At 42.3% G+C, this 23,009-nt stretch overlaps 7 non-coding genes across 7 annotated transcripts; all 7 read right to left on the reverse strand.

Moving 5' to 3' along the window:
• Window positions 1-943: 943 nt before the first annotated feature.
• On the reverse strand, window positions 944-1,015 carry TRNAW-CCA (transfer RNA tryptophan (anticodon CCA)). The gene has a single exon. It is a non-coding gene; the product is annotated as a tRNA-Trp (tRNA).
• A 9,748-nt stretch (window positions 1,016-10,763) lies between these two features.
• TRNAW-CCA (transfer RNA tryptophan (anticodon CCA)) lies at window positions 10,764-10,835 on the reverse strand. Its single transcript has one exon. It is a non-coding gene; the product is annotated as a tRNA-Trp (tRNA).
• Window positions 10,836-11,495: 660 nt separating this feature from the next.
• On the reverse strand, window positions 11,496-11,567 carry TRNAW-CCA (transfer RNA tryptophan (anticodon CCA)). Its single transcript has one exon. It is a non-coding gene; the product is annotated as a tRNA-Trp (tRNA).
• A 1,547-nt stretch (window positions 11,568-13,114) lies between these two features.
• Window positions 13,115-13,186, reverse strand: TRNAW-CCA (transfer RNA tryptophan (anticodon CCA)). Its single transcript has one exon. It is a non-coding gene; the product is annotated as a tRNA-Trp (tRNA).
• A 1,856-nt stretch (window positions 13,187-15,042) lies between these two features.
• TRNAW-CCA (transfer RNA tryptophan (anticodon CCA)) lies at window positions 15,043-15,114 on the reverse strand. Its single transcript has one exon. It is a non-coding gene; the product is annotated as a tRNA-Trp (tRNA).
• A 2,083-nt stretch (window positions 15,115-17,197) lies between these two features.
• Window positions 17,198-17,269, reverse strand: TRNAW-CCA (transfer RNA tryptophan (anticodon CCA)). Its single transcript has one exon. It is a non-coding gene; the product is annotated as a tRNA-Trp (tRNA).
• Window positions 17,270-18,322: 1,053 nt separating this feature from the next.
• Window positions 18,323-18,394, reverse strand: TRNAW-CCA (transfer RNA tryptophan (anticodon CCA)). Its single transcript has one exon. It is a non-coding gene; the product is annotated as a tRNA-Trp (tRNA).
• Window positions 18,395-23,009: the final 4,615 nt, after the last annotated feature.

The following is a 23,009-nucleotide window of genomic DNA, read 5'->3' on the forward strand; positions in this document are numbered from 1 at the left end:
GGGTCCCCGAATCCCCCTATTTCTCTGTCCTCTGATGTGCGATCACATCAGAGGACAGAGAATTACACTTTACTTTTTTTTTTTTTTTTTGCGGTCGCCGGTAAACAGTTAATTACCGGCGATCGCAAAACAGGGGTCGGTAAAACCAACCCCGATCATGCTCTTTGGGGTCTCGGCCACCCCCAGCAGCCGAGACCCCAAAGATTATCGTGGGGCCGGCCGGCGGGCGCACTGCACATGCGCCCGCCATTTTTAAGATGGCGGCGCCCACCGGGAGCCACGAGGAGCATCGGGGGAGATAGGTAAGTATTGGGGGGCTACCTGGGACCCCTTTTCTCTGTCCTCCGATGTGCGATCACATCGGAGGACAGAGAAATTAAAAAGAGATCGCTTTTTTTTTTTGCGATCGCCGGTAAACGGTTAATTACCGACGATCGCAAATGCGGGGTGGGTAAAAACCCCCCCGAATCATGTTCTCTGGGGTCTCGGCAACCCCCGGCAGCCGAGACCCCGGAGAAAATCTGACTCTGGGGGGCGCTATTTACTTATTCCACAGCGCCGTTAATTAACGGCGCTGTGGTTTAAGTACCCTTAGCGGCTGCCGTTAAAAGGCGTATCGGCGGTCGCTAAGGGGTTAAAATTAAATATCTAGTAATAAGCCCTCTTCTCTAAGAAATTCAAAGAAAACAATAGCATGAACAAAGTATTGGCTGTTCCCGGCATGGATTTTTTTATGTTTTGAACTCAATTCCCAAATGATATTTCTCATCAAAGTATTGTTGATAAGATATTAATCTATATCATTTAAATAAAACACTTTTCAAACACTGCGCTGACACATGACTACAACGTTGAGCTATCCTATTGTCAGTAGGATTACGCAGTTTCCGTTTCAATCTTTACCCAAGCATCGATTAAGTTATGTAAAGATGATAAAGTTACATGACCCCGACGTGATTTGAACACGCAACCTTCTGATCTGGAGTCAGACGCGCTACCGTTGAGCCACGAGGTCAGTTGAAAAGCATATACGCCCAATACTTCTCATGAAAAGTGCACGAGATAATATCTGGAAGCCATCAGGAAACTTGCAACTTTTACTCCCATTTTGGAAAAGATATAAACAAGGATGAATTAAGATCATGATATTCTGATTCAGGGATTTCCAGTTTAAAATTTAAAATCTAATAATAAACTCTCTTTTCTTACAAATTCAAAGATGACAATGGCATGAACAAAGTGTTAGCTGTTCCCGGCAAGGATTATTTTTTTATGTTTTGAGCTCAATTCCCAAATGATATTTTTCATCACAGTATTGTTGATAAGATGTTAATCTACATAACTTAAATAAAACAGATTTTTAAACACTTTGCCTACAGGTGGCAACAAAGTCGAATTTTTCTATTGTCAGTGGAATTACTCAGTTTCCGTTTTCAATCTTAACACAAGCATCGATGAAGTTATGAAAAGATGAAAGAGCTTCTCGACCCTGATGTGATATCAACACGCAGCCTTCTTTAATGGAGTCAGTAGCGCTACCATTGTGCACAAGGTCAGTTGAAAATCATGTTTGCTCCAATACTTCACATGAAAAGTGCATGAGATAATATATGGACCCCATCTGGAAATTTGCTACTTTTAATCACAGTTTAGAAAAGACATAAACAGGGCTGAATTAAAATCATCACATTTGGATTCATTGATTTCCAGTTTAAAATTAAATATCTAGTAATAAGCCCTCTTCTCTAAGAAATTCAAAGAAGACAATGGCATGAACAAAGTATTGGCTGTTCCCGGCATGGATTTTTTTATGTTTTGAACTCAATTCCCAAATGATATTTCTCATCAAAGTATTATTGATAAGATATTAATCTATATCATTTAACCCCTTAGCGACCGCTGATACGCCTTTTAACGGCGGCCGCTAAGGGTACTTAAACCACAGCGCCGTTAATTAACGGCGCTGTGGAAAAAGTAAATAGCGCCCCCCAGAGTCGGATTTTCTCCGGGGTCTCGGCTGCCGGGGGTAGTTGAGACCCCAGAGAACATGTTTCGGGGTTTTTTTTCCCACCCCGCATTTGCGATCGCTGGTAATTAACCGTTTACCGGCGATTGCAAAAAAAAAAAAGCGTTCTCTTTTTAATTTCTCTGTCCTCCGATGTGATCGCACATCGGAGGACAGAGAAAAGGGGTCCCAGGTGGCCCCCCAATACTTACCTATCTCCCCCGGTGCTCCTCGTGGCTCCCGGTGGGCGCCGCCATCTTAAAAATGGCGGGCGCATGTGCAGTGCGCCCGCCGGCCGGCCCCGCGAGAATCTTTGGGGTCTCGGCTGACGCCCACAGACCATTCTATCTAAGTCTGCATTCCAAAACGGCGCTCCTTCCCTTCCGAGCTATGCCGTGCGCCCAAACAGTGGTTTACCCCCACATATGGGGCATCAGCATACGCAGGATAAATTGGACAACAACTTTAGTGGTCCAATTTCTCCTGTTACCCTTGTGAAAATAAAAACTTGGGGGCTACAATATCTTTTTTGTGAAAAAAAAAATATTTTTTATTTTCACGACTCTGCATTCTAAACTTCTGTGAAGCACTTGGGCATTCAAAGTTCTCACCACACATCTAGATAAGTTCCTTGGGGGGTCTAGTTTCCAAAATGGGGTCACTTGTGGGGGGTGTTATGAACAGGTAATTCAGAACCACAAAGGACATTGAAGTTCAGAGCACACAAAGTGACCTGACAATTACCAAAAAACATAGGACGAGCTCTGAGACGTGGGAACTCTGCTGACCGCAATCCCTAATCCTATCCAACCACACTAGAGTTAGCCGTGGAGCGCTCCTGACCAGACCTATGCCCCTCGAGCACAGCCTGAGAAACTAGTTAGCCCTGAAGATAGAAAAATAAGCCTAGCTTGCCTCAGAGAAATACCCCAAAGGAAAAGGCAGCCCCCCACATATAATGACTGTGAGTTGAGATAAAATACAAAAGCAGAGATGAAATAGATTTAGCAAAGACTTACTGAACAGACCGAGGATAGGATAGATTGCTTTGCAGTCAACACAAAACCCTACAAACAACCACGCAGAGGGGGCAAAAAGACCCTCCGCACCGACTAACAATACGGAGGTGCTCCCTCTGCGTCCCAGAGCTTCCAGCAAGCAAGAAAAACCAATAATGCAAGCTGGACAGAAAAAATAGCAAACAAAAATAACACAAGCAGAACTTAGCTTATGCAGAGCAGACAGGCCACAGGAACGATCCAGGAGGAAGCAAGACCAATACTAGAACATTGACTGGAGGCCAGGAGCAAAGCACTAGGTGGAGTTAAATAGAGCAGCACCTAACGACTTCACCACATCACCTGAGGAAGGAAACTCAGAAGCCGCAGTACCACTCACATCCACCAACGGAAGCTCATAGACAGAATCAGCCGAAGTACCCCTTGTGACTACAGGAGGGAGCTCTGCCACAGAATTCACAACAGTCCCCCCCTTGAGGAGGGGTCACCGAACCCTCACCAGAGCCCCCAGGCCGACCAGGATGAGCCATATGAAAGGCACGAACAAGATCGGCAGCACGGACATCAGAGGCAAAGACCCAGGAATTATCTTCCTGACCATAACCCTTCCACTTAACCAGATACTGGAGTTTCCGTCTCGAAACACGAGAATCCAAAATCTTCTCCACAATATACTCCAACTCCCCCTCCACCAAAACCGGGGCAGGAGGATCAACAGATGGAACCATAGGTGCCACGTATCTCCGCAACAATGACCTATGGAATACGTTATGGATGGAAAAAGAATCTGGAAGGGTCAAACGAAAAGACACAGGATTAAGAACCTCAGAAATCCTATACGGACCAATGAAACGAGGCTTAAACTTAGGAGAGGAAACCTTCATAGGAATATGATGGGATGACAACCAAACCAAATCCCCAACACGAAGTTGGGGACCCACACAGCGTCTGCGATTAGCGAAACGTTGAGCCTTCTCCTGGGACAAGGTCAAATTGTCCACTACATGAGTCCAAATCTGCTGTAACCTGTCCACCACAGTATCCACACCAGGACAGTCCGAAGACTCAACCTGCCCTGAAGAGGAACGAGGATGGAACCCAGAATTGCAGAAAAACGGCGAAACCAAGGTAGCCGAGCTGGCCCGATTATTAAGGGCGAACTCAGCCAAAGGTAAGAAGGACACCCAATCATCCTGATCAGCAGAAACAAAGCATCTCAGATATGTTTCCAAGGTCTGATTGGTTCGTTCGGTCTGGCCATTTGTCTGAGGATGGAAAGCCAAGGAAAAAGACAAATCAATGCCCATCCTAGCACAAAAGGCTCGCCAAAACCTCGAAACAAACTGGGAACCTCTGTCAGAAACGATGTTCTCTGGAATGCCATGTAAACGAACTACATCCTGGAAGAACAATGGCACCAAATCAGAGGAGGAAGGTAATTTAGACAAGGGTACCAAATGGATCATCTTAGAGAAGCAATCACAAACCACCCAAATGACCGACATTTTTTGAGAGACGGGGAGATCCGAAATAAAATCCATAGAGATATGTGTCCAAGGCCTCTTCGGGACCGGCAAGGGCAAAAGCAACCCACTGGCACGAGAACAGCAGGGCTTAGCCCGAGCACAAATCCCACAGGACTGCACAAAAGAACGCACATCCCGCGACAGAGACGGCCACCAAAAGGATCTAGCCACTAAATCTCTGGTACCAAAGATTCCAGGATGACCAGCCAACACCGAACAATGAACCTCAGAGATAACTTTATTCGTCCACCTATCAGGGACAAACAGTTTCTCCGCTGGGCAACGATCAGGTTTATTAGCCTGAAATTTTTGCAGCACCCGCCGCAAATCAGGGGAGATGGCAGACAAAATTACTCCCTCTTTGAGAATACCCGCCAGCTCAGACAAACCCGGAGAGTCGGGCACAAAACTCCTAGACAGGGCATCCCCCTTCACATTTTTAGAGCCCGGAAGGTACGAAACCACAAAGTCAAAACGGGAGAAAAACAGCGACCAACGAGCCTGTCTAGGATTCAACCGTTTGGTAGAATCGAGATAAGTCAAGTTCTTGTGATCAGTCAAGACCACCACGCGATGCTTAGCTCCTTCAAGCCAATGACGCCACTCCTCGAATGCCCACTTCATGGCCAGCAACTCTCGATTGCCAACATCATAATTTCGCTCAGCAGGCGAAAACTTCCTGGAAAAGAAGGCCCATGGCTTCATCACCGAGCAATCAGAACCTCTTTGCGACAAAACAGCCCCCGCTCCAAATTCAGAAGCATCAACCTCGACCTGGAACGGAAGCGAAACATCTGGTTGACACAACACAGGGGCAGAAGAAAAATGACGCTTAAACTCTTGAAAAGCTTCCACAGCAGCAGAAGACCAATTGACCACATCAGCACCCTTCTTGGTCAAATCGGTCAATGGTTTAGCAGTACTAGAAAAATTACAGATGAAGCGACGATAAAAATTTGCAAAGCCCAGGAACTTTTGCAGACTCTTCAGAGATGTCGGCTGAGTCGAATCATAGATGGCCTGGACCTTAACAGGGTCCATCTCGATAGTAGAAGGGGAAAAAATTAACCCCAAAAATGAAACCTTCTGAACACCAAAGAGACACTTTGATCCCTTCACAAACAAAGAATTAGCACGCAGGACCTGGAACACCATTCTGACCTGCTTCACATGAGACTCCCAATCATCCGAGAAGACCAAAATATCATCCAAGTATACAATCAGGAATTCATCCAGGTACTCTCGGAAGATGTCATGCATAAAGGACTGAAACACCGATGGAGCATTAGCAAGTCCGAATGGCATAACTAGGTTCTCAAAATGGCCCTCGGGCGTATTAAATGCAGTTTTCCATTCATCACCCCGCTTAATACGCACAAGATTATATGCACCACGAAGATCTATCTTGGTGAACCAACTAGCCCCCTCAATCCGAACAAACAAATCAGATAGCAGCGGCAAGGGGTACTGAAATTTGACCGTGATTTTATTTAGAAGGCGGTAATCTATACAAGGTCTCAGCGAACCATCCTTCTTTGCCACAAAAAAGAACCCCGCTCCCAATGGCGACGATGACGGGCGAATATGACCCTTCTCCAAGGACTCCTTCACGTAACTCCACATAGCGGCGTGCTCAGGCACAGATAGATTAAACTTACTACCAGGAATCAAATCGATAGCACAATCACAATCCCTATGCGGAGATAGGGCATTGGACTTGGGCTCATCAAATACATCCCGGTAATCAGACAAGAACTCTGGGACCTCAGAAGGGGTGGATGACGAAATAGACAGAAATGGGACATCACCATGTACCCCCTGACAACCCCAGCTGGACACAGACATTGATTTCCAATCTAATACTGGGTTATGGACTTGTAGCCATGGCAACCCCAACACGACCACATCATGCAGATTATGCAACACCAGAAAGCGAATATCCTCCTGATGTGCAGGAGCCATGCACATGGTCAGCTGGGTCCAGTGCTGAGGCTTATTCTTGGCCAAAGGCGTAGCATCAATTCCTCTCAATGGAATAGGACACTGCAAGGGCTCCAAGAAAAACCCACAACGCCTAGCATACTCCAAGTCCATCAAATTCAGGGCAGCGCCTGAATCCACAAATGCCATGAAAGAATAAGATGACAAAGAGCAGATCAAAGTAACGGACAAAAGAAATTTTGACTGTACCGTACCAATGGTGGCAGACCTAGCGAACCGCTTAGTGCGCTTAGGACAATCGGAGATAGCATGAGTGGAATCACCACAGTAGAAACAGCCCATTCTGACGTCTGTGTTCTTGCCGTTCAACTCTGGTCAAAGTCCTATCGCACTGCATAGGCTCAGGTTTATGCTTGGATAATACCGCCAAATGGTGCACAGATTTACGCTCACGCAAGCGTCGACCAATCTGAATGGCCAAAGACATAGACTCATTCAGACCAGCAGGCATAGGAAATCCCACCATGACATCCTTAAGGGCTTCAGAGAGACCTTTTCTGAAAATAGCTGCCAGCGCACCTTCATTCCATTGAGTGAGCACGGACCACTTTCTAAACTTCTGACAATATATCTCTACCTCATCCTGACCCTGACACAGAGCCAGCAAATTTTTCTCTGCCTGATCCACCGAATTACATTCATCGTACAGCAATCCGAGCGCCAGGAAAAACGCATCAATATTACATAATGCAGGATCTCCTTGCGCAAGGGAAAATGCCCAGTCTTAAGGGTCGCCACGTAATAAAGAAATAATAATCCTAACTTGTTGAACTGGGTCACCAGAGGAGCGAGGTTTCAAAGCCAGAAACAGTTTACAATTATTTTTGAAACTCAGAAATTTAGCTCTATCTCCAGAAAACAAATAAGGAATAAGAATTCTTGGTTCTAACATAGAATTCTGAACCACAAAGTCTTGAATATTTTGTACTCTTGCAGTGAGATGATCCACACATGAAGACAGACCTTTAATGTCCATCACTACACCTGTGTCCTGAACCACCCAAATGTCTAGGGGAAAAAAAAGGCAAAACACAGTGCAAAGAAAAAAAAATGGTCTCAGAACTTCTTTTTTCCCTCTATTGAGAAGCATTAGTACTTTGGGCCTCCAGTACTGTTATGAACAGGTAATTCAGAACCACAAAGGACATTGAAGTTCAGAGCACACAAAGTGACCTGACAATTACCAAAAACATAGGACGAGCTCTGAGACGTGGGAACTCTGCTGACCGCAATCCTTAATCCTATCCAACCACACTAGAGTTAGCCGTGGAGCGCTCCTGACCAGACCTATGCGCCTCGAGCACAGCCTGAGAAACTAGCTAGCCCTGAAGATAGAAAAATAAGCCTAGCTTGCCTCAGAGAAATACCCCAAAGGAAAAGGCAGCCCCCACATATAATGACTGTGAGTTGAGATGAAAATACAAACGCAGAGATGAAATAGATTTAGCAAAGTGAGGCCCGACTTACTGAACAGACCGAGGATAGGAAAGATTGCTTTGCGGTCAACACAAAACCCTACAAACAACAACGCAGAGGGGGCAAAAAGACCCTCCGCACCGACTAACGGTACGGAGGTGCTCCCTCTGCGTCCCAGAGCTTCCAGCAAGCAAGAAAAACCAATAATGCAAGCTGGACAGAAAAAATAGCAAACAAAAATAACACAAGCAAAACTTAGCTTATGCAGAGCAGACAGGCCACAGGAACGATCCAGGAGGAAGCAAGACCAATACTAGAATATTGACTGGAGGCCAGGAGCAAAGCACTAGGTGGAGTTAAATAGAGCAGCACCTAACGACTTCACCACACACCTGAGGAAGGAAACTTTCTCCTGGATCGTTCCTGTGGCCTGTCTCTCCTGCATAAGCTAAGTTTTTCTTGTGTTGTTTTTGTTTGCTATTTTTTCTGTCCAGCTTGCTATATTTGTTTTTCTTGCTTGCTGGAAGCTCTGGGACGCAGAGGGAGCACCTCTGTACCGTTAGTCGGTGCGGAGGGTCTTTTTGCCCCCTCTGCGTGGTTGTTTGTAGGGTTTTGTGTTGACCGCAAAGCAATCTTTCCTATCCTCGGTCTATTCAGAAAGTCGGGCCTCACATTGCTAAATCTATTTCATCTCTGCGTTTGTATTTTCATCTCAACTCACAGTCATTATATGTGGGGGGCTGCCTTTTCCTTTGTGGTATTTCTCTGAGGCAAGGTAGGCTTATTTTTCTTTCTTAGGGCTAGCTAGTTTCTCAGGCTGTGCTCGAGGCGCATAGGACTGGTCAGGAGCGCTCCACGGCTGTGGTTGGATAGGATTAGGGATTGCGGTCAGCAGAGTTCCCACGTCTCAGAGCTCATCCTATGTTTTTGGTATTTGTCAGGTCACTTTGTGTGCTCTGAACTTCAATGTCCATTGTGGTTCTGAATGACCTGTTCATAACAGGGGGGTTACTACAGTTTAGGTACATCAGTGGCTCTGCAATCGCAACATAATGCCCACAGACCATTTTATCAAAGTCTGCATTCCAAAAAGGCGCTCCTTCCCTTCCGAGCTCTGCCGTGCTCCCAAAGAGTGGTTTACCCCAACATATGGCGCATCAGCGTACTCGGGATAAATTGGACAACAACTATTGCAGTCCAATTTCTCCTGTTACCCTTGTGAAAATAAAAACTTGGGGGCTACAATATCTTTTTTGTGGAAAAAAAAATATTTTGTATTTTCACGACTCTGCATTCTAAACTTCTGTGAAGCACTTGGGCATTCAAAGTTCTCACCACACATCTAGATAAGTTCCATGGGGGGTCTAGTTTCCAAAATGGGGTCACTTGTGGGGGATTTCTACTGTTTAGGCACATCAGGGGCTCTCCAAACGCGACATGGCGTCCGATCTCAATTCCAGCCAATTCTACATTGAAAAAGTAAAACGGCACTCTTTCTTTTCCAAGCTCTGCGGTGCGCCCAAACAGTGGTTTACCCCCACATATTGGGTATCGACGTACTCAGGAGAAATTGCACAACAACTTTAGTGGTCTAATTTCTCCTGTTACCCTTGTGAAAATAAAAATTTGTGGGCAAAAAATCATTTTTGTAGAAAAAATGCGATTTTTTTTTTCACGGCTCTACGTTATAAACTTCTGTGAAGCACATGGAGGTTCAAAGTGCTCACCACACATCTAGATAAGTTCCTTAAGGGTCTAGTTTCCAAAATGGTGTCACTTGTGGGGGGTTTCCACTGTTTAGGCACATCAGGGGCTCTCCAAACGTGACATGGCGTCCAATCTCAATTCCAGCCAATTCTACATTGAAAAAGTAAAACGGCGTTCCTTTACTTCCAAGCTCTGCGGTGCGCCCAAACAGTGGTTTACCCCCACATATGGGGTATTGGCGTATTCAGGAGAAATTGCATAACAAAATTTATGGTTACATTTCTGTTTTTACACTTGTGAAAATAAAAAAATGGTTCTGAGTTAAGATGTTTGCAAAAGAAGTTAAATGTTCATTTTTTCCTTCCACAATGTTTCAGTTCCTGTGAAGCACGTAAAGGGTTAATAAACTTCTTGAATGTGGTTTTAAGAACCTTGAGGTGTGTAGTTTTTAGAATGGTGTCACACTTGGGTATTTTCTATCATATAGATCCCTCAAAATGACTTCAAATGTGATGTGGTCCCTAAAATAAAATGGTGTTGTTAAAATGAGAAATTGCTGGTCAACTTTTAACCCTTATAACTCCCTAACAAAAAAAAATGTTGTTTCCAAAATTGTGCTGATGTAAAGTAGACATGTGGGAAATGTTATTTATTAACTATTTTTCGTGACATATCTCTCTGATTTAAGGACATAAAAATACAAAGTTTGAAAATTGCAAAATTTTAAAAAATTTCGCCATATTTCCATTTTTTTTCATAAATAATCGCAAGTAATATCGAAGAAATGTTACCACTAACATGAAGTACAATATGTCACGAAAAAACAATCTCAGAATCAGCGGGATCTGTTGAAGCGTTCCAGAGTTATAACCTCATAAAGTGACAGTGGTCAGAATTGCAAAAATTGGCTCGGTCATTAAGTACCAAATTGGCTCTGTCACTAAGGGGTTAAATAAAACACTTTTTAAACACTGCGCTGACACATGACAACAACGTTGAGCTATTCTATTGTCACAGTAGGATTACGCAGTTTCCGTTTCAATCTTTACCCAAGCATCGATTAAGTTTTGAAAAGATGATAGAGTTACTTGAACCCGACGTGATTTGAACACGCAACCTTCTGATCTGGAGTCAGACACGCTACCATTGCGCCATGAGGTCAGTTGAAAAGCATATACGCCCAATACTTCTCATGAAAATTGCACGAGATGTCAGTGGAATTACTCAGTTTCCGTTTTCAAACTTAACACAAGCATCGATGAAGTTATGAAAAGATGAAAGTGCTTCTCGACCCTGATGTGATATCAACACGCAGCCTTATTTAATGGAGTCAGAAGCGCTACCATTGTGCACAGGGTCAGTTGAAAAGCATGTTTGCTCCAATACTTCACATGAAAAGTGCATGAGATAATATATGGACCCCATCTGGAAATTTGCTACTTTTAATCACAGTTTAGAAAAGACATAAACAGGGCTGAATTAAAATCATCACATTCGGATTAATTGATTTCCAGTTTAAAATTAAATATCTAGTAATAAGCCCTCTTCTCTAAGAAATTCAAAGAAGACAATGGCATGAACAAACTATTGGCTGTTCCCGGCATGGATTTTTTTATGTTTTGAACTCAATTCCCAAATGATATTTCTCATCAAAGTATTGTTGATAAGATATTAATCTATATCATTTAAATAAAACACTTTTCAAACACTGCGCTGACACATGACAACAACGTTGAGCTATTCTATTGTCAGTAGATTACGCAGTTTCCGTTTCAATCTTTACCCAAGCATCGATTAAGTTATGAAAAAATGATAGTTACTTGACCCCGACGTGATTTGAACACGCAACCTTCTGATCTGGAGTCAGACGCGCTACCATTGCTCCACGAGGTCAGTTGAAAAGCATGTACGCCCAATACTTCTCATGAAAAGTGCACGAGATAATATCTGGAAGCCATCAGGAAACTTGCAACTTTTACTCCCATTTTGGAAAAGATATAAACAAGGATGAATTAAGATCATGACATTCTGATTCAGGGATTTCCAGTTTAAAATTTAAAATCTAATAGTAAACTCTCTTTTCTTATAAATTCAAAGATGACAATGGCATGAACAAAGTGTTAGCTGTTCCCGGCAAGGATTATTTTTTTTATGTTTTGAACTCAATTCCCAAATGATATTTTTCATCACAGTATTGTTGATAAGATGTTAATCTACATAACTTAAATAAAACACATTTTTAAACACTTTGCCTACAAGTGGCAACAAAGTCGAATTTTTCTATTGTCAGTAGAATTACACAGTTTCCTTTTTCAATCTTAACACAAGCATCGATGAAGTTATGAAAAGATGAAAGAGCTTCTCGACCCTGATGTGATATCAACACGCAGCCTTCTTTAATGGAGTCAGAAGCGCAACCATTGTGCACAAGGTCAGTTGAAAAGCATGTTTGCTCCAATACTTCACATGAAAAGTGCATGTGATAATATATGGACCCCATCTGGAAATTTGCTACTTTAATCACAGTTTAGAAAAGACATAAACAGGGCTGAATTAAAATCATCACATTCGGATTAATTGATTTCCAGTTTAAAATTAAATATCTAGTAATAAGCCCTCTTCTCTAAGAAATTCAAAGAAGACAATGGCATGAACAAACTATTGGCTGTTCCCGGCATGGATTTTTTTATGTTTTGAACTCAATTCCCAAATGATATTTCTCATCAAAGTATTGTTGATAAGATATTAATCTATATCATTTAAATAAAACACTTTTCAAACACTGCGCTGACACATGACAACAACGTTGAGCTATTCTATTGTCAGTAGGATTACGCAGTTTCCGTTTCAATCTTTACCCAAGCATCGATTAAGTTATGAAAAGATGATAGAGTTACTTGACCCCGACGTGATTTGAACACGCAACCTTCTGATGAGGAGTCAGACGTGCAACCGCTGCGCCACGAGGTCAGTTGAAAAGCATGTACGCCCAATACTTCTCATGAAAAGTGCACGAGATAATATCTGGAAGCCATCAGGAAACTTGCAACTTTTACTCCCATTTTGGAAAAGATATAAACAAGGATGAATTAAGATCATGACATTCTGATTCAGGGATTTCCAGTTTAAAATATAAAATCTAATAATAAACTCTCTTTTCTTACAAATTCAAAGATGACAATGGCATGAACAAAGTGTTGGTTGTTCCCGGCAAGGATTATTTTTTTTATGTTTTGAACTCAATTCCCAAATGATATTTTTCATCACAGTATTGTTGATAAGATGTTAATCTACATAACTTAAATAAAACACATTTATAAACACTTTGCCTACAGGTGGCAACATAGTCGAATTTTTCTATTGTCGGGAGAATTACGCAGTTTCAGTTTTCAATCTTAACACAAGCGTCGATGAAGTTATGAAAACATGAATCAGTTACTTGACCCCGACGTGATTTGAACACGCAACCTTCTGATCTGGAGTCAGACGCGCTACCGTTGCGCCACGAGGTCAGTTAAAAAGCATGTAGGCCCAATACTTCTCATGAAAAGTGCACGAGATAATATGTGGAAGCCATCAGGAAACTTGCAACTTTTACTCCCATTTTGGAAAAGATATAAACAAAGATGAATTAAGATCATGACATTCTGATTCAGGGATTTCCAGTTTAACATTTAAAATCTAATAATAAACTCTCTTTTCTTACAAATTCAAAGATCACAATGGCATGAACAAAGTGTTAGCTGTTCCCAGCATGGATTATTTTTTTATGTTTTGAACTCAATTCCCAAATGATATTTTTCATCACAGTATTGTTGATAAGATTTTAATCTACATAACTTAAATAAAACACATTTTTAAACACTTTGCCTACAGGTGGCAACAAAGTTGAATTTTTCTATTGTCAGTGGAATTACTCAGTTTCCGTTTTCAATCTTAACACAAGCATCGATGAAGTTATGAAAAGATGAAAGAGCTTCTCGACCCTGATGTGATATCAACACGCAGCCTTCTTTAATGGAGTCAGAAGAGCTACCATTGTGCACAAGGTCAGTTGAAAAGCATGTTTGCTCCAATACTTCACATGAAAAGTGCATGAGATAATATATGGACCCCATCTGGAAATTTGCTACTTTTAATCACAGTTTAGAAAAGACATAAACAGGGCTGAATTAAAATCATCACATTCGGATTCATTGATTTCCAGTTTAAAATTAAATATCTATTAATAAGCCCTCTTCTCTAAGAAATTCAAAGAAGACAATGGCATGAACAAAGTATTGGCTGTTCCCGGCATGGATTTTTTTATGTTTTGAACTCAATTCCCAAATGATATTTCTCATCAAAGTATTGTTAAGATATTAATCTATATCATTTAAATAAAACACTTTTCAAACACTGCGCTGACACATGACAACAACGTTGAGCTATTCTATTGTCAGTAGGATTACGCAGTTTCCATTTCAATCTTTACCCAAGCATCGATTAAGTTATGAAAAGATGATTTTCACGGATTTCCAGTTTAAAATTTAAAATATAATAATAAACTCTCTTTTCTTACAAATTCAAAGATGACAATGGCATGAACAAAGTGTTAGCTGTTCCCGGCAAGGATTATTTTTTTTATGTTTTGAACTCAATTCCCAAATGATATTTTTCATCACAGTATTGTTGATAAGATGTTAATCTACATAACTTAAATAAAACACATTTTTAAACACTTTGCCTACAGGTGGCAACAAAGTCGAATTTTTCTATTGTCAGTGGAATTACTCAGTTTCTGTTTTCAATCTTAACACAAGCATCGATGAAGTTATGAAAAGATGAAAAAGCTTCTCGAGCCTGATGTGATATCAACACGCAGCCTTCTTTAATGGAGTCAGAAGCGCTACCATTGTGCACAAGGTCAGTTGAAAAGCATGTTTGCTCCAATACTTCACATGAAAAGTGCATGAGATAATATATGGACCCCATCTGGAAATTTGCTACTTTTAATCACAGTTTAGAAAAGACATAAACAGGGCTGAATTAAAATCATCACATTCGGATTCATTGATTTCCAGTTTAAAATTAAATATCTAGTAATAAGCCCTCTTCTCTAAGAAATTCAAAGAAGACAATGGTATGAACAAAGTATTGGCTGTTCCCGGCATGGATTTTTTTATGTTTTGAACTCAATTCCCAAATGATATTTCTCATCAAAGTATTGTTGATAAGATATTAATCTATATAATTTAAACAATTTTCAAACACTGCGCTGACACATGACAACAACGTTGAGCTATTCTATTGTCAGTAGGATTACGCAGTTTCCGATTCAATCTTTACCCAAGCATCGATTAAGTTATGAAAAGATGATAGAGTTACTTGACCTCGACGTGATTTGAACACGCAACCTTCTGATCTGGAGTCAGACGCGCTACCGCTGCGCCACGAGGTCAGTTGAAAAGCATGTACGCCCAATACTTCTCATGAAAAGTGCACGAGATAATATCTGGAAGCCATCAGGAAACTTGCAACTTTTACTCCCATTTTGGAAAAGATATAAACAAAGATGAATTAAGATCATGACATTCTGATTCAGGGATTTTCAGTTTAAAATTTAAAATCTAATAATAAACTCTCTTTTTTTACAAATTCAAAGATGACAATGGCATGAACAAAGTGTTAGCTGTTCCCGGCAAGGATTATTTTTTTTATGTTTTGAACTCAATTCCGAAATGATATTTTTCATCACAGTATTGTTGATAAGATGTTAATCTACATAACTTAAATAAAACACATTTTTAAGCATTTTGCCTACAGGTGGCAACAAAGTCGAATTTTCCTATTGTCAGTGGAATTACTCAGTTTCCGTTTTCAATCTTAACACAAGCATCGATGAAGTTATGAAAAGATGAAAGAGCTTCTCGACCCTGATGTAATATCAACACGCAGCCTTCTTTAATGGAGTCAGAAGCGCTACCATTGTGCACAAGGTCAGTTGAAAAGCATGTTTGCTCCAATACTTCACATGAAAAGTGCATGAGATAATATATGGACCCCATCTGGAAATTTGCTACTTTTAATCACAGTTTAGAAAAGACATAAACAGGGCTGAATTAAAATCATCACATTTGGATTCATTGATTTCCAGTTTAAAATTAAATATCTAGTAATAAGCCCTCTTCTCTAAGAAATTCAAAGAAGACAATGGCATGAACAAAGTATTGGCTGTTCCCGGCATGGATTTTTTTATGTTTTGAACTCAATTCCCAAATGATATTTCTCATCAAAGTATTGTTGATAAGATATTAATCTATATCATTTAAATAAAACACTTTTCAAACACCGCGCTGACACATGACAATAACGTTGAGCTATTCTATTGTCAGTAGGATTACGCAGATTCCTTTCCAATCTTTACCCAAGCATCGTTTAAGTTATGAAAAGATGATAGAGTTACTTGACCCCGACGTGATTTGAATACGCAACCTTCTGATCTGGAGGCTGACGCGCTACCGTTGCACCACGAGGTCAGTTGAAAAGTATGTATGCCCAATACTTCTCATGAAAAGTGCACGAGATAATATCTGGAAGCCATCAGGAAACTTGCAACTTTTACTCCCATTTTGGAAAAGATATAAACAAGGATGAATTAAGATCATGACATTCTGATTCAGGGATTTCCAGTTTAAAATTTAAAATCTAATAGTAAACTCTCTTTTCTTATAAATTCAAAGATGACAATGGCATGAACAAAGTGTTAGCTGTTCCCGGCAAGGATTATTTTTTTTATGTTTTGAACTCAATTCCCAAATGATATTTTTCATCACAGTATTGTTGATAAGATGTTAATCTACATAACTTAAATAAAACACATTTTTAAACACTTTGCCTACAAGTGGCAACAAAGTCGAATTTTTCTATTGTCAGTAGAATTACACAGTTTCCTTTTTCAATCTTAACACAAGCATCGATGAAGTTATGAAAAGATGAAAGAGCTTCTCGACCCTGATGTGATATCAACACGCAGCCTTCTTTAATGGAGTCAGAAGCGCTACCATTGTGCACAAGGTCAGTTGAAAAGCATGTTTGCTCCAATACTTCACATGAAAAGTGCATGTGATAATATATGGACCACATCTGGAAATTTGCTACTTTAATCACAGTTTAGAAAAGACATAAACAGGGCTGAATTAAAATCATCACATTCGGATTAATTGATTTCCAGTTTAAAATTAAATATCTAGTAATAACCCCTCTTCTCTAAGAAATTCAAAGAAGACAATGGCATGAACAAACTATTGGCTGTTCCCGGCATGGATTTTTTTATGTTTTGAACTCAATTCCCAAATGATATTTCTCATCAAAGTATTGTTGATAAGATATTAATCTATATCATTTAAATAAAACACTTTTCAAACACTGCGCTGACACATGACAACAACGTTGAGCTATTCTATTGTCAGTAGGATTACGCAGTTTCCGTTTCAATCTTTACCAAAGCATCGATTAAGTTATGAAAAGATGATAGAGTTACTTGACCCCGACGTGATTTGAACACGCAACCTTCTGATCTGGAGTCAGACGCGCTACCGCTGCGCCACGAGGTCAGTTGAAAAGCATGTACGCCCAATACTTCTCATGAAAAGTGCACGAGATAATATCTGGAAGCCATCAGGAAACTTGCAACTTTTACTCCCATTTTGGAAAAGATATAAACAAAGATGAATTAAGATCACGACATTCTGATTCAGGGATTTCCAGTTTAAAATTTAAAATCTAATAATAAACTCTCTTTTTTTACAAATTCAAAGATGACAATGGCATGAACAAAGTGTTAGCTGTTCCCGGCAAGGATTATTTTTTTATGTTTTGAACTCAATTCCCAAATGATATTTTTCATCACAGTATTGTTGATAAGATGTTAATCTACATAACTTAAATAAAACACATTTTTAAACACTTTGCCTACAGGTGGCAACAAAGTTGAATTTTTCTATTGTCAGTTGAATTACTCAGTTTCCGTTTTCAATCTTAACACAAGCATCGATGAAGTTATGAAAAGATGAAAGAGCTTCTCGACCCTGATATAATATCAACACGCAGCCTTCTTTAATGGAGTCAGAAGCGCTACCATTGTGCACAAGGTCAGTTGAAAAGCATGTTTGCTCCAATACTTCACATGAAAAGTGCATGAGATAATATATGGACCCCATCTGGAAATTTGCTACTTTTAATCACAGTTTAGAAAAGACATAAACAGGGCTGAATTAAAATCATCACATTCGGATTCATTGATTTCCAGTTTAAAATTAAATATCTAGTAATAAGCCCTCTTCTCTAAGAAATTCAAAGAAGACAATGGCATGAACAAAGTATTGGCTGTTCCCGGCATGGATTTTTTTATGTTTTGAACTCAATTCCCAAATGATATTTCTCATCAAAGTATTGCTGATAAGATATTAATCTATATCATTTAAATAAAACACTTCTCAAACACTGCGCTGACACATGACAACAACGTTGAGCTATTCTATTGTCAGTAGGATTACGCAGTTTTTGTTTCAATCTTTACCCAAGCATCGATTAAGTTATGTAAAGATGATAGAGTTATGTAACGATGATAGATGAAGATGAACTTATGTAAAGATGATAGAATTTCTTGACCCCGACATGATTTGAACACGCAACTTTCTGATCTGGAGTCAGACGCGCTACCGTTGCACCACGAGGTCAATTTAAAATCATGTACGCCCAATACTTCTCATGAAAAGTGCACGAGATAATATCTGGAAGCCATCAGGAAACTTGCAACTTTTACTCCCATTTTGGAAAATATATAAACAAGGATGAATTAAGATCATGACTAGTGTTGAGCGATACCTTCCGATATCGGAAAGTATCGGTATCGGATAGGATCGGCCGATATTCAAAAAATATCGGATATCGCCGATACCGATACCCGATCCCAATGCAAGTCAATGGGACCAAAATATCGGAATTAAAATAAACCCTTTCTTTCCTTGTAGGTTCATTCTACATGAAGGAAAACAACAAAGAATAATGCAGGATGTATTTGGGGAGGTGGCGGAGACATTAAAGTCATAGAGGTTTAGCGCAATCAAATAGAATAGCCTTTTTTTTTTTTTAAAGACGTTCGTAGTGACTAAGATATTGACTATGTAACTTTTTTTTTATTTTGTCAGATATTGATGTTTCACTATTCCATGCCCTTCTCCTCTTTTTTTAAACTTTTCCCACACTTTCATCTTCATCATCATCATCATCAGCATCTTTGACAACAACTTCTTCACCTTATTCATCTTCTTCATCTTCTACCAATTTTTTTTTTATTACATTCTTCATATTCATTTTATTCAACTGTTATTATTCTTCCTATTCTACATATTCATTTTCTTCAACTATTATTATTCTTCCTATTCTACTTCTTCATCATATTCTCATTTGTGACAGGCATTTCCGTAATTGTTATCTATAAAAGTTTGAAGATTACACCTTCCGTTCTGCCAGTCACAAAAGTTACATTTGTCCGCGTTCAGTTTGGCCTGCGGCATCAGGCTTTATCCAGGGGCACCACGAGGAGGAACGGATTCACCCCCATACACTGCTTAGTCTTCTTCTGCATATAATTTAGATAATATCTTTTGCTCTGATATTAAGTGTTATGCTTAATGTTCTTCTGCTCTTTGTTCTGCAGCCTTTTGTTCTTCTGCTTCTCGGTCTTCCATGTCGTCGTCTCCAGGGTCGTCGTCTCCAGGGTCGTCATCTACGCCGTCGTCGTCTGCGCCGTCGTCGTCTCCGCCGTCGTCATCGTCATCGGTGTGGTCTTCCAGGTCGTTGACTTTAGGGTTTTCAACTTGGAAATGTAGCAGAAGGTACAAGAAGGCTGAGAAAATTCCAAGAACCAGCTGATGGAACTGGAACTCGGATGGCTACCCGAAGGTTCAAGAGCCTATGGAACTACCGAGGACCAGCTGACGTTACTGGAACCCGGTTACTAAGCAGGAGGTACCCGTGCTAAAAAGCACTACCAAGGACCGCCTGACGTTGGCGGAACTCGGATACCCAGAAGGAGGCACCTAAGCCAAAGGCTCTGCCCGGAACCAGCTGACGTTACTGGAACCAGGATGGGGAGCAGAAGGTACAAGAGCAAAAGACACTGCTGAGAACCAGCTGACGGTACTGAAACCCGGATGGGTAGCCGAAGGTCCAAGAGCCAATGGAACTACCGAGCACCAGCTGACGTTACTGGAACCCGGTTACTAAGCAGGAGGTACCCGTGCTAAAAAGCACTACCAAGGACCACCTGATGTTGGTGGAACTTGGATACCCAGAAGGAGGCACCTAAGCCAAAGGCTCTGCCCGGAACCAGCTGACGGTACTGGAACCAGGATGGGGAGCAGAAGGTACAAGAGCAAAAGACACTGCCGAGAACCAGCTGATGGTGCTGGAACCAGGTGGTGGACCCGAAGGTCCAAAGGAGAGGAGAGAACAGCCAGGCCGTGAGGCAGCCGTAGTTACCGAACCCCAACAGTCCTACAGGGGGAGCTGGGCCTACTGGCACTACAGAACCAGCCTTGACTACCAATTCACGCAGCCCACATAGGAAGCTCCTAAACTGGAGGCACCCTGGAGTTGGCTAACCCGACCGCAACACGACGGGGCAAGCATAGGCGTCTCAGCGAGTTTGACACAACCCGGAAACAGCTGACGGTGCTGAAACCAGGCTTGCCACGAGGGAGTACCTATGACAAAAACACTGCCGAGAACCAGCTGGCGGTGCTGGAACCCGGATGCGTTGCCCCAGTGTGCAAGAGCCAATGGCACCGAGGACCAGCTGACGGTGCTGGAACCCGGTTACAAAGCTGTAGGTGCCTGCGCTTAAAAGCACTACCAAGGACCGCCTGACGTTGGCGGAACTCGGATACCCAGGAGGAGGCACCTAAGCCAAAGGCTCGGCCCGGAACCAGCTGACGGTGCTGGAACCAGGTGGTGGACCCGAAGGTCCACAGGAGAGGGGAGAACAGCTAGCCCGCAAGGCAGCCGCAGTTACCGAACCCCAACAGTCCTACAGGGGGAGCTGGGCCTACTGGCACTACAGAACCAGCCTTGACTACCAATTCACGCAGCCCACATAGGAAGCTCCTAAACTGGAGGCACCCTGGAGTTGGCTAACCCGACCGCACCACGACGGGGCAAGCATAGGCGTCTCAGTGAGCTTGACACAACCCGGAAACAGCTGACGGTGCTGAAACCAGGCTTGCCACGAGGGAGTACCCGTGACAAAAACACTGCCGAGAACCAGCTGGCGGTGCTGGAACCCGGATGCGTTGCCCCAGTGTGCAAGAGCCAATGGCACCGAGGACCAGCTGACGGTGCTGGAACCCGGTTACAAAGCTGTAGGTGCCTGCGCTTAAAAGCACTACCAAGGACCGCCTGACGTTGGCGGAACTCGGATACCCAGGAGGAGGCACCTAAGCCAAAGGCTCGGCCCGGAAAAAGCTGACGGTGCTGGAACCAGGTGGTGGACCCGAAGGTCCACAGGAGAGGGGAGAACAGCTAGGCCGCGAGGCAGCCGCAGTTACCGAACCCCAACAGTCCTACAGGGGGAGCTGGGCCTACTGGCACTACAGAACCAGCCTTGACTACCAATTCACGCAGCCTGTCATGATCCCAATGGCAGGGGATCACAAAAGGACAAGCACAAAAAACAAAACGAGCTCTAGGGTGATGGAAACTGAGCTTACCGCGATCCTGAACCTAATCACACAACTAGCAGTAGCCGGGGAACGTGCCTACGATGATTCCTAGACGTCTCGCGCCAGCCGAAGGACTAACTTCCCCTATTAGAAGAAACACAGACCTCTCTTGCCTCCAGAGAAACACCCCACAGAAATAGCAGCCCCCCACATGTAATGACGGTGAAATGAGAGGAAAGCACATACGTAGTTATGAAAACAGATTCAGCAAAATGAGGCCCACTAAAGCTAGAAAGCAGAGGATACAAAAGTGAACTGCGCGGTCAGCGAAAAACCCTACAAAAAACCATCCTGAAATTACTTGAACTCATGTGCCAACTCATGGAACATGAGGAGTAATATCAGCCCACTAGAGCAACCAGCAACAAGGAATCACATATCTGCAAGCTGGACTAAAACAAAAATAAAGCAAAACGTGGAACAGGAAAAACAAAAACTTAGCTTGTCCTGAATATTACAGAAGCGGAAAGCAGAGGTAACAAGACACACTGATTACATTGATAGCCGGCGAGGAAATGACAAGAAAGCCAGGTTAAATAGGAAACTCCCATATCCTGATAGAACAGGTGGACACCAGAGACCGCAGAGAACACAAGTCACCCAGTTCCATCTGTAACCACCAGAGGGAGCCCAAAAACAGAATCCACAACAGTACCCCCCCTTGAGGAGGGGTCACTGAACCCTCACGAGAACCACCAGGGCGACCAGGATGAGCCCTATGAAATGCACGGACCAAATCAGCAGCATGAACATCAGAGGCAACCACCCAAGAATTATCCTCCTGACCATAACCCTTCCACTTGACCAAATATTGAAGTTTCCGTCTGGAAACACGAGAATCCAAGATCTTCTCCACAACATACTCCAATTCTCCCTCCACCAGCACCGGAGCAGGAGGCTCAAGCGAAGGAACAACAGGTACCTCATACTTCCGCAACAACGACCGATGGAACACATTATGAATAGCAAACGATGCCGGGAGATCCAAACGAAATGACACAGGGTTAAGAATTTCCAAGATCCTATAGGGACCGATGAACCGAGGCTTGAACTTAGGAGAAGAGACCTTCATAGGAACAAAACGAGAAGACAACCACACCAAGTCCCCAACACGAAGTCGAGGACCCACACGGCGACGGCGATTAGCAAACTGCTGAGCCCTCTCCTGGGACAACTTCAAATTGTCCACCACATGACTCCAAATCTGATGCAACCTATCCACCACCATGTCCACTCCAGGACAATCAGAAGGCTCCACCTGACCAGAGGAAAAACGAGGATGAAACCCCGAATTACAAAAGAAAGGAGAAACCAAGGTAGCAGAACTAGCCCGATTATTAAGGGCAAATTCGGCAAGCGACAAAAAGGTAACCCAGTCATCTTGATCAGCAGAAACAAAACACCTTAAATAAGTTTCCAAGGTCTGATTAGTTTGTTCCGTCTGGCCATTCGTCTGAGGATGGAATGCAGACGAAAAGGACAAATCAATGCCCATCTTAGCACAGAACGTCAGCCAAAATCTAGACACAAACTGGGATCCCCTGTCAGAAACGATGTTCTCCGGAATCCC

Source organism: Ranitomeya imitator, chromosome 4, assembly GCF_032444005.1.
Source record: "Ranitomeya imitator isolate aRanImi1 chromosome 4, aRanImi1.pri, whole genome shotgun sequence".
NCBI lineage: Eukaryota > Metazoa > Chordata > Amphibia > Anura > Dendrobatidae > Ranitomeya > Ranitomeya imitator.